This window comes from Mauremys reevesii, linkage group 4 (assembly GCF_016161935.1).
Source record: "Mauremys reevesii isolate NIE-2019 linkage group 4, ASM1616193v1, whole genome shotgun sequence".
NCBI classification, from domain to species: domain Eukaryota; kingdom Metazoa; phylum Chordata; order Testudines; family Geoemydidae; genus Mauremys; species Mauremys reevesii.
This window is the reverse complement of record NC_052626.1, coordinates 125,376,360-125,393,234: the sequence shown is the minus strand read 5'-3', so window position 1 is coordinate 125,393,234 and position 16,875 is coordinate 125,376,360. Positions and strand designations below refer to the sequence as shown.

The window sequence follows — 16,875 nt, the reverse complement described above, 5'->3', positions numbered from 1 at the left end:
TTTCTTGCCCTGAGATGATTTTGGAGATGTCAACGCTTGCTACGGCTTTCTCCCTATATGGGTTGTGGGATCCAGTGGAGCGGTCTGTGTTCTGTTTACAGGACAAGATGTGTAAATCTTTTATACCTCTATGTATTACTGTAAATACAGTTATTTAATATATCAAAGAAATAAAATAAATAAAAGCATAAAAATACATCAGAAAGCACCAAATTGAAACAGAGGATTGCTATGTACAGGGGGGATTGCTATGTACCGGGAGGGGAGGGGGAGCACATGACTAGTTAACTGCTCAATAGCTTTATTCAACATGTACTTTTTGACATGTTCCCACACCTGGTGTAGGGTTTATGTTCTACCCTCCGTTCCCATTTCCAGTCGTGTACATTTTTGGCGCTGTACCTGGTGACTGGACAGGGCAGGAAGCCAATGGGGAAGAAGTCATGGTCTGGCACGAAGTGTTCCACCTTGCTCCAGGCGGGGTCTGATGCCAAAAGCCCCCAGAGAAGGGAGGCTGGCTTTTCCCAGAGCTAGGGCAGCTGGGCAGCTTCAATGACCGGGCTCTCCGCAGTGCACATTGTGGTCATCCTATGGACAAATGTCCATAGGCCGCAGCAGGCTGGAGGCTGGATCTTGAAGGCCTCCAGGATGAAGATGGTCTGAGAAGCCAGGCATCAGACTGTGGACTTGCTGTCCTGCTGCAAGCCTTTGAGGTCTAAGATTGAAAGGAAGGAAATGGAGGTCAGAGCCATGGCACTCTGGAGAGCCCCGGCAGGCCAAGCCAGCTCTGTACCTCTCGGCCCACAACAAGGAGGCAGCAGGCCGGGTGGCAGGAGGCAGGGGACTAGTGGGAACAACCGCAACCCTCACTAAACATCCCCGCCGCCCTCCACAGCTGGGGGAGCCTCCAGACACAGGCAAGAAGTCCCAATGAACCCCATTCACTCACTATTTCTAGGACTGCCTCATCCCTGCAGTATCTGAGAGCTCATCCCTGCCTGTATTTACCCTCCCCCTTCCCCCACAATGCACAGATGGGCACTTAGGCCTAGAGAGGGAGAGTCACAAAGGGGCTTGGGCATTGTTAGGCGCCGCCTAACTTCAGGTGCCCTGCTGCCCTCCAGGAAATGCCGAGGAGGAGCTCAGCCATTCTCTAGCTCCGTTGGGAGGCCCAGCTATGAACCTGCTCTGGGAGTGAGGAGTCTGAGCTATGTCACCCACCCTTCCCTTTTCCCGAACAAATGTGGTGGAAATGCTGCTCTGCCCTGGTAGGGGCCATGGCCAGGGTTGTGCTCTTCCCACCAGCACAGCCAGGGGAGTGTGCGGAGGCCAGTGGCTGTAGGAGTGGTGAGGCAACTCCTCGCCCCACCCAATCTCTCAGCCTGGCTGCAGGGGGGTGTTGAGCTCAGAGGATGCAGAGAAGACTCAGCAGTTGGGTGGGGCACCATGATCATGGCACTACTGGACTCAACATTCAAGTGATTTTGAGTGCCTGATTGTCACAGCACTGAGCACCTGCCCTCTACCGGCCAGACCCTTTAAAGGGGGGTGTCACATGTTGCCCCCCCCAAACAAATTACTGGTCGCTCTGTAATTATCTCAGCCGCAGACTCCAGTTCGTGGCCTCACCTGGGACACGTTGGGACACTCACCATGCACAAGGAGGAGCAGTGGGACCAGGCTCTGGAGCACATGCTCCTTCATCTGCCTCCGGTTGGGCCCCCTTACAAGCTCCAGCAGGTCTTTTAAAAGGGTGATGGAGAGCACCCGGAGCTTGCTGGACACCTGCAAGAGACGATATAGGGAGGGGAGGAGACACTGTGACAGTCATTCTCATCCAGCGGGGCGAGCACACACTGTGCCAGAGATGTCTGCTCTGCAGGGGGTATTGGTAACTCACCTCCAGCCATACAGCCACAGCTGGGGCCAGAGTCTCATGGGCATAGCGCCATTGAAGGCAATAGAGATGCAGATTTCCACCAGCTGAGGGGCTGGCCTGGTAACTTCTTGGCCAGGGAGAGCAGTAAGCTGGGGTGAGACTGCCACTGGGCTCTCACAGCCAGCTCTGGGTGCACTGACATCAGCACCCGCCTTTGTCAACCAAGGGGAAACGTTCAGGGTGGAGCTGCGCCAGGACAGGGGCGGCAGAGAGGGAGCGATGAGGAAAGATTCAAAGAGCGAAGGGGGGGTGTAGTTTGTCCACCCGCTTTGAAGGCGCAGCTCACACTGGTGTTGACCCACAGCGGCCCTCTAGCCAGGCCAAGGGGGCCAGGCATGGGGGGCAAATTCCTACATTGGTGTTTGTTTGGGCCATGCTCAGGGACCTGGGGTGAATTTAACCAGGGCCAAGGGGTGGTAAATGTGCAGGAGCTCCCAGATAGGGGGCCTTGGAAGCCATGACTGGAAGCCACCCAGCCTCCAGCGGTTTGGGGTGGGGCGAGAGGTCAGCTCAGAACAGCTGGGCAGGCTCTGTACAAAACACGTGGGAGGGGTATAGGGGCATCAGGGCTGCACTGCAGTGGGCACAGGCAGATGTTGAACTGGCACCTCTCTCGTCTTCCCTCCAGTTGTTGAGGCCTGTTTGCCTTTCCCTGGTGATGGGTGTAGTAAGTGCAGGCCATGATAAAGGCCCAGTATGAGGCCTGAGGCCTGAACTAAAGTAATGAACAAGACTTTGCTAACATAAAGCAAAGTTAAGCTGTGAGCCAGAGGCAGGCCCTGCTCACAGAAGCTGGCAAGGAAAGGGCTGATACGTATCTAAAAGGTACTGAACATTCACATACTTGCACATTCCACACAGATAACAAAGAACAGGCTGGCCCATCCCAATGACAGGGGCAAAGGGTAAAATGATGGATAGAGTTGTTTTGCTCGAACCATCATGTAGAAGGTAGAAGGCGTCACCTAAATACGTATAAAGTTTGTACCGTTCTAGGTGGAGGTTTTGTACCTCATACGTCATGTGTGATGTGTAACTTGTTTGTGTCTGTGTATAAGAATGCATCCCTGGGGCGGTGCCTTTGTCCGGCCGAGGGGGCAGTGGAAAGTCCCGCCACTGAGCCGGGTCCATTGCCAAGAGGCACTTTCTCGTAGTATGCCCTGAATTAGGCTAAGAAACCTACAGGGAACTGCAATTGTGTCGAGGTCGCAATAAACCTAGCCGACGTGGCTTTGCATCTTACTGGACTCTGTGGTTGTGGGGTTCTCGTTGGGTCTGCTGTGTCAGCTATCTGCAGAGCTGGGGCAGCACACAGAGGAACACGCACGCAGCCGAGTGATATCAACAAGGAGAAAGCAGAGCACCACACCGGTAGCACTCTGACAACACACTTCTGACAACAATGGGCGTTGTGTTCATTAACACTATTTGGATATAACCCCTGCCCCATAAAGAACCTGTTCTGTTCCCCCCGGGCCTGAGAGGGGTTTGGTTTAAAGGGCTCGCCCCAGGGCGAGATCCTGCATCCTTGGTCCAGGCTGCCCTGTCCCTTTGGCCAGCTGGGGATCCAGGAGACCCTGGGAACAGCTTTAGCCAGGCCTGTGCCACTACTAAATAAAGAGCGGCAGGGTCCCAGCAGAATTCGGGAGGGCTGAGAGTAGGATTTACCGTTATGAGAGCTGGGGAGTCCCTCCAGGAGCCCCCACTGGGGCATTACCCCTGGAAGGCAGTAACGGATGGGCCCCTTTCTCCTGCCCGCTTGCTGGATCTCGCCACCCAGTGTGGGACTGAACATCAGTCTGGTGAATGCGCCGGCGGGGGCTAGTTTGTGGGTACAAAAGATCTGAGGAGAACTTTCCCCTCCTTTGACGCTGCCCTGCCATGAGAACGAAGGGGAGAGGAAAGGGCGGTAGCTGCAGAACCTACAGACAGAGCCATTTCCTTATGGAGCTGACAGGCCAGCTGTAGGATTCCTGGCCAGGGAAAGGAGGGGCAGATTTTCACCAAGGTACCATCACTTGTCACCCTGGAAGCCAGCAAGAGCATTGCAGCACCCTGTGCTGCAGAGGCCCCCTCGCTGCATGCAGGCTCAGGAATGCACGTCCTTCCCCAAGGGGAGCCTCGTCCCCAGGCTGCCCTCATCCTTGTCAGTAGGCCTGCGGGACACCAGGGTTCCCATCCTTTCTGCCATGTGCTCTCATGGAGAGTGAGAGGAAGGTGGGAATGGGCTCATGATTTATGACAATCCGTTTTCTGGCTAGGACCATAGCACAGGCCCTGCTAGCCCACCCCCTAGCCCCCATTCACATGTCCGCAGTTTGATGGGATCTCCTGTGAGCTGCCAGGCCTTACATCATCAAACAACGGCAGGAGTTGCTCAGCCACTTGCACAGCCGCGCGGCTGGCGCTCTGCCTGTCCATGCCGGCGAGGAGGTGTTTCAGCACGGCGATGGCCTTGCGGATGAGGTCTCTGTCTACCTCCTGGAGTCGCTCCAGGACATCTGGCAGCAGACGCTGGAGTTTCCCCACCTGTGTGAAAGGAGGAGCTGCTTTACGAAACACCCTCCAGTGACCCAACAAGCCATTTCCAAAACAATGTCTGCCTCCCCTGCAGACAGAGGCATGGGAGCTAGGGGTGCTGGGGGTGCTGCAGCACTCCCAGGTTTTACGCAGGGCTCTGCTCCTGGCCCCACACACAGGGTCCCAGCTGCCGGCCCTGAGCCAACCCCCAGCTATGGCCCCAGCCTTGGTCCCCTTGCCCCATCCACCCCCCGCCCCCGCCTCCTGGAGCCATGGCCCTGCTCCTGACCAAAGCTCTAGTGGTGGAGGGGTGTGTGGACAGAGGTAAGGGGGGGGGGGGGCGCAGCACCTCCACTATAAAAACTCTTCCACCGCCCCTGCCTCCAGAGACATATTACAGCCTCAATGCCTTTGCACAGCCAGCTAAAATCACGGGCAGTGGGTCCGGCAACCTGCAACATAAGCAGCTGCTTCCTTGTACCCCAGATCTCAGGGGATGGTTTTTATTAGCAGATATCATCCGTGGAAAGTTCTCTACACAACACGTTGACCCCAAATAAATCAAGTGTATTATTGTTCGAATAGCACCTCGAGGGCCTGTCTGCAATAAGGGCTTGTGCTGGGGGCTTTCCAGGCACAGTAAGAGACGGTCCCTGCCCTAGAGCTTACAGGCTAGACACACGAAGGAAGGATTTCTATCCCCATTGTACAGACATGGAACTCAGGCACAGAGAGGTTACGTGACTCGCCCACAGTCACTTAGGGAGTCTGGCAGAGCCAGGAACCGAACCTGGGTTCTCCTGAATCCTGGTCCTTACAGCCCAGCCTAGGGGAGGGAGTCGATTTTGCACACTAGTTCTAGGGTTAGTCTGTTACTAAAAGCCAGATTCAGTCATTTCTGTATTTGGTTTTTCAACCTTTCAAAGACAGCCCCACAAAATCTCAACCGGCATCAGGGAAAAAATAGGTCATATACAGGCTAACCGTTTCCAGAAAGGAAAATGAACCACAAGCAAGTGAAAACCAGGCTGAAGTGCATGGAACGATGGGAATGGTGTATAACAAAGAGAATTACAGTCACGCCCTCTCCATGTCTGATCTAGTCATAGTCCGGGTTTAATAAACCGGACTGACCCCCTATTCTCAGGCGAAGTAAATTATCATTAACGAGAGTTGCCTTCAGATTGTCTCCTCTTTACCAGGCTGTCAGATCTGTGTATTTAAGCCCCAAGGGCTTTCTCTGCCTTCACTATATTGTGGGTATCAAACTTGTTATGAGATCTTAGCAGCAAAAGGCCCTTCCAGAGCTCTTCAGAGGAGCGAGTGCTGCGGGACAGAGCCGTGATGTCAACAGTTAAAACCTATGAGGCTTTAAAAGTGGATTTGTAGGAAAAAATGGTTCCTAATTGTAGTGAAAGGGCTCTATCCAAGCGTCCCTGATCACTGGGGTCGCCAGCATTCCCTGGGGGTCTAGAGTCTGCAGCTCTGCTGCTACTTTAGTGCTAGGGTTCTTTGGATCACAGAGACCCCAGACACAATCAGGCCCAGCTGTGCCAGATGCTCCACACACCTAGAGACGCACCCTGCAGGAGCCAGGCCCTGCCCTGCAGAACAGCAGACAAAGGCCAGGCAGGGGCTTGCCCAAGAGCACCCCGCAGGTCAGTGGCAGAGCCAGGAATAGAAGCCAGGGCTCCTGACTCCAGGCCAGGGCCATACCCCCGGGAAGGTTTCAATGACCCCAGCCCTGCAGCAGCTCCCTGCGGTTCTGGGTTTATCCCCCAGCCCTCCTCCCCTCTCACCTTCTCTGGGAAAAGGGCCAGATTGAGGAGGCCTTTGAGCGCCAACCAGCGCACCACGGTCTTGGGGTCTCTCAGCTGCCTGCTCATCTCCTCCACGATGGCGTCTTCCAGCTCGTTGCCAAGGTCAGGGCACTGGAGGAGCTAACACAGCAACAGCAAATCAAGCTAGAGAACGGGGCTGGCCTCTCGCGACTCATCTCTGCCACGGGGCCCTTAGCTCCACTGGCCAAGGCCCAGCATGGGCTGCATGCAGGGCATCGCGATTGGTCACCGTGTGGGCCCCACTGAAACGCTGCTAGCGCGACGGCCCCTCGAGGCTCCAGCTGAGATCAAGGCCTACCCTGCTCCCTCACTAAGGCTCAGCTGCACACGGAGCAGTGGTGTGAGGCGGGGGGGTCTGCAGCCTTGTGCTCCAAAGGGTCGCCCGGTCTGCAGGGGGCAGGTGAACTGGCCATGAATGGGCAGGTGGCTGCCCGGCCTGCGCATGGCACACGGATGTCAGAGGGGGCTCGAGGGCCAAGGTCACACAAGGGACCATTCTATGGAACTGAGCCTTGGGGAACAAGAGACACCTGACCCTGGGCCTTGCTCCAGACCCTTTAAAGGGGGGTGTCACATGTTGCCCCCCCCAAACAAATTACTGGTCGCTCTGTAACTATCTCAGCCGCAGACTCCAGTTCGTGGCCTCACCTGGGACACGTTGGGACACTCACCATGCACAAGGAGGAGCAGTGGGACCAGGCTCTGGAGCACATGCTCCTTCATCTGCCTCCGGTTGGGCCCCCTTACAAGCTCCAGCAGGTCTTTAAAAAGGGTGATGGAGAGCACCCGGAGCTTGCTGGACACCTGCAAGAGACGATATAGGGAGGGGAGGAGACACTGGTGACAGTCATTCTCATCCAGCGGGGCGAGCACACACTGTGCCAGAGATGTCTGCCCTGCAGGGGGTATTGGTAACTCACCCCCAGCCATACAGCCACAGCTGGGGCCAGAGTCTCATGGGCATAGCGCCACTGAAGGCAATAGAGATGCAGATTTCCACCAGCTGAGGGGCTGGCCTGGTCACTTCTTGGCCAGGGAGAGCAGTAAGCTGGGGTGAGACTGCCCCTGGGCTCTCACAGCCAGCTCTGGGTGCACTGACATCAACACCCGCCTGTGTCAGCCAAGGGGAAATGTTCAGGGTGGAGTAGCACCAGGATAGGCACGGCAGAGGGGGAGCGATGAGGAAAGATTCAAAGAGCGAAAGGGGGGGTGTAGTTTGTCCACCCGCTTTGCAGGTGCAGCTCACACTGGTGTTGACCCACAGCGGCCCTCTAGCCGGGCCAAGGGGGCCAGGCATGGGGGGCTAATTCCTACACTGGTGTTTGTTCAGGCCACGCACAGGGACCTGGGGTGGATTTAACCAGAGCCAAGGGGTAGTAAATGTGCAGGAGCTCCCAGATAGGGGGCCTTGGAAGCCATGACTGGAAGCCACCCAGCCTCCAGGGGCTTGGGGTGGGGCGAGGGGTCAGCTCAGAACAGCAGGCTGTGCACAAACACATGGGAGGGGTCTGGGGGCATCAGGGCTGCACTGCAGTGGGCACAGGCAGATGTTGAATTGGCACTTCTCTGGTCTTCCCTCCAGTTGTTGAGGCCTGTTTGCCTTTCCCTGGTGATGGGTGTTGTTTTCATTAACACTATTTGGATTTAACCCCCGCCCCATAAAGAACCTGTTCTGTTCCCCTTGGGCCCGAGAGGGGTTTGGTTTAAATGGCTCACCCCAGGGCGAGAGGCTGCATCCTCAGTCTGTGTTGTCCTGTCTCTTTGGCTAGCTGGGGATCCAGGACTTTGGCCCATGCCTAGCTTCATGTGCCCTGCTGCCTAGTGGACTCACAGCCCTGGGTTAAGTGCCCAGGCTCCGTATATGCTCCAGAGGGAGAGTCGGTTGGGCCATTTGTTAAAGCGGGTGAAAAGGATGGCGTGGGTAATTTCAGGCCTGTCAGCCTGACATCAGCCTGGGTTCTTCCCTTTGGAGCCAGAGGCAAGAGGGGGAGGTGGCCCTGGCCCAGCAGGGACCCACGGGACGGCCCGGTCGGCGTACACCCACCACTCGGCTTGCTGGGTCGCCTCATTGCGCAGGGGGCAGTCTGCATCGTCACCCAGCAGCTGGGGGATGGCGCGGTGTCTGGGGGCTCGGCAAGCACGGCTTGGGGGGTCCCAGCACAGCTGGTCACGCGGCTGCTGCTTTGCACCTGGGCCCCAGCTGAAGGGCTCCTCCTCTTCCGTGGGAAAAAGATTTAAAGGGCCATGCTCTCTAAACCCCAGAGAGGTTACACACAGGACAGGGGATCCCGGGCGACTAGTCACACGCAGCTGGCATGGATTAGTTCCTGCTGGCTTAAAATGCCCAGCGGCTTATGTGCTAGAAACCCAAACCCTTAATCACTCGACAGGGAGCCTTTCCACGAGGCCAGCTCTGAGCACGTAGTGCTGGGGCTGCAAGAGAACTGCAGACACAGAAGGGTGTCGGTGGGGTCGGTGGTCTTCCTCATGTGCCCAGATATTGGGTGATGAGAGACAGAAGGTGGGTGAGAGAATATCTTAGATTCACCCAAGACAAGCACTGGAGCTTTTTGTGTTAGCTTCTCTCTCACCCACAGTCTCTGGGACAACCAAAGACATTCCCTCCCCCACCTTGTCTCTCTCATGTGCTGGGCCTGACAGGGCTACACCAATGCTGCGGAAAGACATGGCGGAGGCTGTCTTTGCCCAGCCATGCCTGCCAGAGCCACGCAGGAAGCGGTGGAGAAGTAGCCGACTGACCCCTTGGCCTTGTTACTGAGTGAGCCCAGGCCAGGCCCTGCCGCGTGCCTGCAAGCGACGGTGCAGAACCCAGGCTGGGTGTCGGGCTGGCAGTACCTGACGGGGCTGAGGGGTGTGGGCGTGTCCTCCTGGATATACTCCCTCTCCTGCGAAGCAGTGTGCTGCACTGTGTAGGTGATGTGGAAGAGCAGAGCGATGTAGAGCTGAGGGAAGAGCTCTTTCATCTTCTGCCTGCAGGCCTGCTCCTGGAGGATCACATACAGGGCTCTTGTTGCCTGCAGCTAAGAACAGGAGACAGACATCGCTCTCCCCACTGGGCACTGGCTTCCTGACAACGGGGCAGGCGACGGCATTGGCCATGATCCCGTCTCTGCAGGCGTGAGAGGGGGAGGGCTTTGCGTCAGCAGTGGGCGTAGCTGTTCCTCACTGGCTGCCGCCTGCCACGAGGGGTCCAGCTCTGTCCTGCAGGGGCAGCTCAAGTAGTCACCTGGCACCTCATTGCATGTGCTGGGGCCATGCTCTGGGGAGTCACACACTGGCTGACTTGTGACTCGCCTGCCCATTGTGACATGCCCCCTGCTGGCTGGCACAGCCTCATCCCCTCACTGCCAGGCTTGGCTCTGACAGAGCGAGAGCCGGCACGTGCTGCTGAGGAACGCTGAGCCAGCCATTTCAGCTCTGCCACCGGCAGCAGAAAGTGGGTGGCCCATTTACACGCAGTCTTCTGCCCACCCCTGACTCCAGGTAGGAGAATCTTCTATTGGCCACCTCTGCTCAGCCACTGCCATGATGGGGCCAGGTAAGTGTCCAGACAGGGAGGCAGCTGGTGGCCAACTTGGTCCATGTGGCAGTGATGAAAGGCAAACGGGAAGACGCATGAGAGGTGAGGAGCTGGAGAGTCCGTGGGAAGCTCCCTCTCTGGTGAAATCAACCACCCCAAGACGGTGCGGGTCCCTCGCAGGCCTGGGGGTGCTGATCTGGGCTTTGCACGCTATCCGATGCTCTGATCCTGGCTCATTCCCAGGCAGCTGCGAGCGTGAGTGGTGGAGCTGCCGGCTCTGGGCATCTCCCTTCTAAGCACGAGATTGTCTCTGGGGGAAGCCCACCCCAGGATCTGGTGTTTGTTGGTCTCTTCCACAGAGCGCTGGAGTCTCAGCCGCTCCGGATCGGGGGGAGGGGCCAGCTGTGAATTTGGAGCCTGATCTAGGTTTGGATCTGAATCCGCCAGTGTTGCGGAGCGTTCAGCTGTGGGGAGCTAGTTCCTGCCCGCGCCACATCACAATGTCCCACTCCTGCCTCCCTAATCTCCTCCCTGGCTCTGCACCTCGCCCCCTGCACCTGGAATGTCATTAGCGAGCTAGGCCTGACCACCTCCATCACCTTTGCTGACCCCATCACTTCCATAAGGAATGGCACTGAGGATGCCAGGGGAACAGGCATTCTCAGGTTGCCAGGAGCCATTGTTCTATTTACCAAGACAGTCCGATGCCAGGACAGTGCCCCTGAGCTCTGGACAGGGCTAGGGCTGCATTAGGACACCTGCCGTTTAGGAGGTGGCCATTTAGGAGACCCATCATGGGGGGAATCAGGCCTGGGATGCTTTCCAGCGGCTGCTGCCACACAGGCCTTGGAGAGATGAGCCGTGAAACCCCCAGAAAGCGTGGCCCCTGGCACACAGCTTTGTAGCACTGGGACCCCATACACATGAGCCGCCATCCAGCAGGGCCTTGGGCCAGCCCCACCCTCTCCCACTGCCCCACTCTGGGAGGCCAGGGAACAGTTCACAACTTTGCAATGACCAGCTGCAGGGATCCTGGCGGGCCCTGGTATGGTTTTAGCAGCATTTTCAATGTTCGGGAAAAGTGAGATCTGTGCAATAGGCAACGTTGTTCCATCTGGGCACCAGCCAGCTCCTGTGCCCCAGAGAGCTCTCACAGCTCACACTGAACCAGGGACAAAGGGGGCAGGAGGTTGGAAGAGAAGGTGCCAGCCTGGGACCCAGGAGACCCATGGCCATTTCCCAGCTCTGCCAGAGATAGTCTGCGTAGCCTTGGGCAAGTCCCTTATTCCCTCTGTGCCACAGTTCCCTGTCTGTTCAGTGGGGGTAGCAGCCAGGCCCTGCCCTGCAGGGGGCGGTCAGGATAAATGCAATTGAGGTTGGGCACGTTGGAAGAGAAGGTACCAGCCTCTCTGCTGCTCTCCCACCTTCTGCTCCTGCCCTTTCACGGGGGCGGGGGGTGAGCAACTCCTGCTGCTCACGAGCCCGCCCCAGCTGCCCCACCCCCCTGGCCTCGCCCACCTGGGAACTGCCATGGCCCCAATATTCCTGGGGGAAGGGATTAGGGTAATTTCCCTGGGCAGGAAGAATCCTGAGTGGCTGGATCCAGCCTATCTGCTGTGCAGCTTGTGAACCAGCAGAAGGAGAGGTGGGAGTGACCCAGGGAGGCCGTTTGGCCTGCGGGATGGGGTGCTGGCTGGGCATAAGGAGACCTGGGTTCTAATCCTGCCTGTCCTGCTGACTGGCTGGGTGACTTTGAGCACATCCCTTCACTTGTTTCCCTGCTGGCTGCCTTGGCTAGTTAGAGTCTGAGCCCTGTGGCCCAGGGATTGTCTGCAGCACCTGGTGCAACAGGGCCCTGATCTCAGCTGGCATCTGTAGGCGCTGGTGGAACAGAAATAATTGGGCTGGCCCTGATGCTGAACGGGGCAGTCGCCTCTCGTCACTCACAAGCAATGCCTTGTCCTGGCTTCTTGCAGGATGGCTGAGGAAGTCCCCAAGGGCCCCTCAAAGCCCATCCGTGTCTGGGAGGAGACGAAACCTCCCCAACGGAAGAGTTGGCGAAAGAGCCCACAGCGGAAGCAGGAGCTGTGTGTGCCTCAGCCCTTCCGTGCCAGTGAGTGGGCACCTCCTGGGTGGGCGGAGGGGGCTGCAGAAATGGCCGGGGCCATGGCCCTGCATTGCGGTGGGGCTTGGCCTCTCTGGGGGTTGGGTGGCGGGACTAGGGTGTCACTGGGGGGAGAAGACTCCATAGACCTTGTACTGCTCTGGGCTGCCATGAGATGGAGAGACAGGAAAACCCCGGCAGGGGGAAATGGCCCCTCCTGCTGGCAGCAGCTGCAGCATCTAGAGCTGATTGGGGCATTAGAAACGGCAGCTGAAGCATGGGGTGGAGACTGACTGAATCGCCCACCCTGATCTGTCACGCTGCAGGGTTGGAAGATATTTTCCACCCGTCGAAGGGGCTGCTTGGTGCAGGGTGGGTTGTTAAAGCCTAGGATTGCAGGGCACCGGCCAGAGCATAAGATGCCCCCTGGTGTTGCAGCCCCATCTGCTGGCTCCTTTGTTGCATGTCCCAGCACAGGGCATTTGGGGGGGAGTGTTGACGATGGGAGCCCAGTGCCTGTCCAGGTTACACCCGATGGCTCTGGCTGGCTGTTGGTGGCAGGAGAGCCAGTCAGAACAAGCAGAACGGGCAGGCTCTGGGTCCCCATCTCTCACACAGACTGGGCAACTGTTCCCTCTCCTACACGAGGACCAGACCAATTCACTGCCAGTCCCTCTGCCCCCTCCAGCAATGGCCTGGAGAGTTGGGACACCACTCATGGCCTGACATCATCCCTCCTTCCAGATGTGACGCTCTCCAAATCCCCAGACTGAGCCTGCATGCTGGGCGGGGAAGTGGGGTGGCTGTTGGGAACCAGAGCTCTGACTGGATCTTTGCTGGGCTGGGCAGCAAAGAGGTGAGGAATCCAGGAATCGCTGTGCCAGACCCTGCTGTGCATCGGGGCTGCTCCCCTGCTGGGGCGGGAGTGAGGGGTAAGGGTTTTCTCTAAGATCTCTGTCACCCAGCTTGCAGCTTGGCAGACCCAGGTATTACCACCGCTCTGTCTTTGATCAGATTCACCATCCTATTGTAACGCCTGCTTTAAGAGGCTAGACTGGGAGGAGAAAGAGGCCCTGGAGTACATCAACACCTTTCTCAGGAGCAATGAACAGGTACTAAGAGCCCTCCTCTGACCTGTCAGCTAGTGCCCTGTCCACATGCACCATCCGCCCTTCTCCGGGAGATGCATGGATTCTAAGGCCAGATGGGACCACTGTGACCTCCTGTATAACACAGGCCAGAGACCAGCCCCCGAATAATTCCTGTTTAAACTAAAGCATCTTAAAAATGCCCTGCCTTGAGTTACAAAAGGTCACCCACCATGCCACTTACTCAGTTGTTCCAATGGTCTATTACTTTCTCAGTTAAAAACGTACATTTCCAGTTTGAATTTGTCTACTTTGAATTTCCAGCCCCTTTGAGGTGCCACCTGATGTATCGGGATACCACTGAGCCTGCCTGTTCTGCCAGCCTGGGCCCCCTTTACCTTGTCTTGCTGGGCTTGGGCAGGGCCACCCAGAAGGGGGGGAAAAGTGGGGCAATTTGCACCAGGCCCTGGGCCATGCAGAGGCCCCCACGAGAATGCCGGAGGCTCCCTCCGCCTGCCCCCATCCCCCGGCGCCTCAGCGCACCGCCTCCAGGAGTGGCCCTGGACAGAGCTAAAGCAGCGTGGCTTGGGCGGGGCCTGAGCTCCTCCCACTTGGAGCCACGTGGTAAGCGGGCGGGGCCAGAGCGCCTCCCGCTTGAGCTGCATGGTAAGGAGGCATGGCCTGAGCACCTCCTGCTCAGAGCCACATGGTAAGGGGGCATGGCCTGAGCACCTCCTGCTCAGAGCCGCATGGTAAGGGGGCATGGCCTGAGCACCTCCTGCTCAGAGCCTCATGGTAAGGGGGCATGGCCTGAGCACCTCCTGCTTGAGCTGCATGGTAAGGGGGCATGGCCTGAGCACCTCCTGCTTGAGCTGCATGGTAAGGGGGCGGGGCTGAGCTCCTCCCACTCAGAGCTGCGTGGTAAGGAGGCATGGCCTGAGCACCTCCTGCTCAGAACCGCATGGTAAGGGGGCGGGGCTGTGAGCTCAGGTCCCGATGGAGCCAGGCTGCTGCAGTGCTGTCCAGGGGCCAGGAAAGCTCCTGGACGCGGCGCGCTCTGAGGCTCTGGGAGAGTGGGGAGGTGGGAGTAAGCAGCATGGTAAGCCCCTCTGAGCTGGACACCCTCCTGACAGGCCCCCCCAACCCTGAGCCCAGCTCCCCACCCAGCCCTGGGCAACAGCAGCGCCACCCCCAGGCAGCGCCGGCCCATTGGCACCAACCATCACCATCACCCAGCGACAGCCCATTATGTAATTGCAAATGTATATATACTGTCAAGGTTCCTTCCCCACTCTGAACTTTAGGGTACAGATGTGGGGACCTGCATGAACACCTCTAAGCTTAACTACCAGCTTAGATCTGGTTTTGCTGCCACCACTCCTAAATACTAACTCCCTTCCCTAGATAGTCTTGAGAGACTTCTTCACCAAGTCCCTGGTGAACACCGATCCAATCCCCTTGGATCTTAAAACAAGGAAAAATCAATCAGCTTCTTAAAAAGAAGGCTTTTAATTAAAGAAAGAAAGGTAAAACTCATCTCTGTAAAATCAGGATGGAAAATAACTTTACAGGGTAATCAGATTCATAGAGCCCAGAGGAACCCCCTCTAGCCTTAGGTTCAAAATTACAGCAAACAGAGGTAAATCCTCTTAGCAAAAAGGAACATTTATAAGTTGAGAAAACAAATTAAACCTAACACGCCTTGCCTGGCTGTTACTTACAAGTTTGAAATATGAGAGACTTGTTCAGAAAGATTTGGAGAGCATGCATTGATGTCCGGTCCCTCTTAGTCCAAAGAGCGAACACCACCAAAACAAAGGGCACAAACAAAAGCCTCCTCCCCGCCCCCAAGATTTGAAAGTATCTTGTCTCCTTATTGGTCCTTTGGGTCAGGTGTCAGCCAGGTTACCTGAGCTTCTTAACCCTTTACAGGTAAAAGGATTTTAGTGTCTCTGCTGAGGAGGGATTTTATAGTATTGTACACAGGAGGGCAGTTCCCTTCCCTTTATAGTTATGACACACACATTAAAGCATTGAATGTTTTAAAATCATGTATTTCGTGTATACCTCTACCCCGATATAACACTACCCAATATAACACGAATTCGGATGTAACGCGGTAAAGCAGTGCTCTGCGGGGGGTGGGGCTGTGCACTCCAGTGGATCAAAGCAAGTTCGATATAATACGGTTTCACCTATAATGCGGTAAGACTTTTTGGCTCCACAGGACAGCGTTATATCGAGGTAGAGGTGTATTTTCAAATTATTAAAAATTAATTTTTGAATGTATTTCACTGGTTATTTTTTACATTTCCAAATACATGATACTATAGTATTGCAACTATTTTTTTATGGAAGGGGCTCCTGAAATTGCTTTGCCCCAGCCCCCCGAATCCTCTGGGCGGCCCTGGGCTTGGCTCACAAGCCACTTTCAGCCATACACTCAGGCAGGGTCACGCCCAGCTGCAGAAAGACACAGACCCTGAGATCAGCTCTGGGAAGACTCAGCTGAAGGGGCTTGTCCCAGTACTCTGGTGCCCACCTCCTTTGGAGTACAGACCCAAAGGTTTTATGAAATTTGCCTCCTCCCTTGATGTGGAAAGAGGCATGCACAACTCTTTGCCCCTCCCCCCAGTTACTAATTGTACAAAGTGGGTTATGGTATAAACAAGAAATAAGATTCTTAACTACAAGAGGTAGATTTTAAGTGGTTCTAAGAGATAGGAAACAGAACAAAGCAGATTACCTTAGTAAATAAACACAACATGCAAACTAAGCTTTCCACACTAGATAGATAGGATCTACACTAGCAAATTCTCAGGCTGGCAGATTCTTAAGATTCTTTGCTGTGCAGCTTGGATTTCCCAGGTTTTCTTACACAGGTTAGGAATCTCTCTCCAGCCTGAGACCATCACTTCTCATAGTTCAATCTTTGTCCCTCAGGTGTTTCCAGGTGTCTTATTGCAGGGAGCGTGAGGTCCCCCCGATGTCATTGTTCCCCTTTTATCTCCTCTTCCCACCTGCTGGAAAACTCTTTTGCTGCGACCTGGGTCCAACAGTTCCCACTGTGTAGCGTTATCTCGAAGAGGTTTCTATGCTGTTTGTGTGCATTTCCTCAAGAAGCCATTGTTTGGCATTTTTACTGTTGTACCTGATAGGCTGTTTTGAACCTCACAACGTGTTTCAGGAACACATACATTGCTGAACTTCATAACTGCACATACAGCGATAGCACATACAATCCAACGAGACATTAATGTCTAGCAGATAAAGACTTTTACAATACCTTACAATATGTACTTTGTACAAAACATATCCTAATGACATGACAGTGGCGAATATTGGGGTGTCAGGGTGTCCCACCCAGATGTTCCTCCCACTCTGTCAAGCCCCTGCTAACACTGTCTGGCTGCTTAGCTGCCATGTTGCAGTTCCTCTCTGGACACCTACCCCGTGAGATCTGCTCCCTCTCTGGTCCGGTTTCATACAGAGCTGCCCTGCCCTCCCCAGATAGTCACTCCTGTTGCCAGATGAATGGCCTTATAGTAATCTCATCTGGATCAGACTGGCTTAGTTTGCTTATGAGAATGTCTTGTGGGACTGTCTCAAAAGCCTTACTAAACTTCATATACATCATCATATACTGCCTGCCTCCATCCACTAGGCAAGTAACCCTGTCAAAGAAGGAAATTAGATTGGTTTGGCATGGTTTGTTCTGGACAAATCCATGGTGCTATTCGTTATTACCCTATTATCTCCTCTAGATTCTTACAAACTGTTTAATAACTTGTTCAGTATCTTTCTGGGTACCAAAGTTAGGCTGACTGGTCTATAATTCCTTG

At 55.5% G+C, this 16,875-nt stretch overlaps 1 long non-coding RNA gene across 1 annotated transcript; it reads right to left on the bottom strand.

Annotated features, from left to right (window-relative positions):
• Positions 1 to 284: 284 nt before the first annotated feature.
• Positions 285 to 1,745, bottom strand: LOC120402994. Its single transcript, XR_005597408.1, has 2 exons — positions 1,630 to 1,745; positions 285 to 715 (listed from the first exon to the last, which is right to left on the bottom strand). It is a non-coding gene; the product is annotated as an uncharacterized LOC120402994 (long non-coding RNA).
• Between the last annotated feature and the right edge of the window lie 15,130 nt (positions 1,746 to 16,875).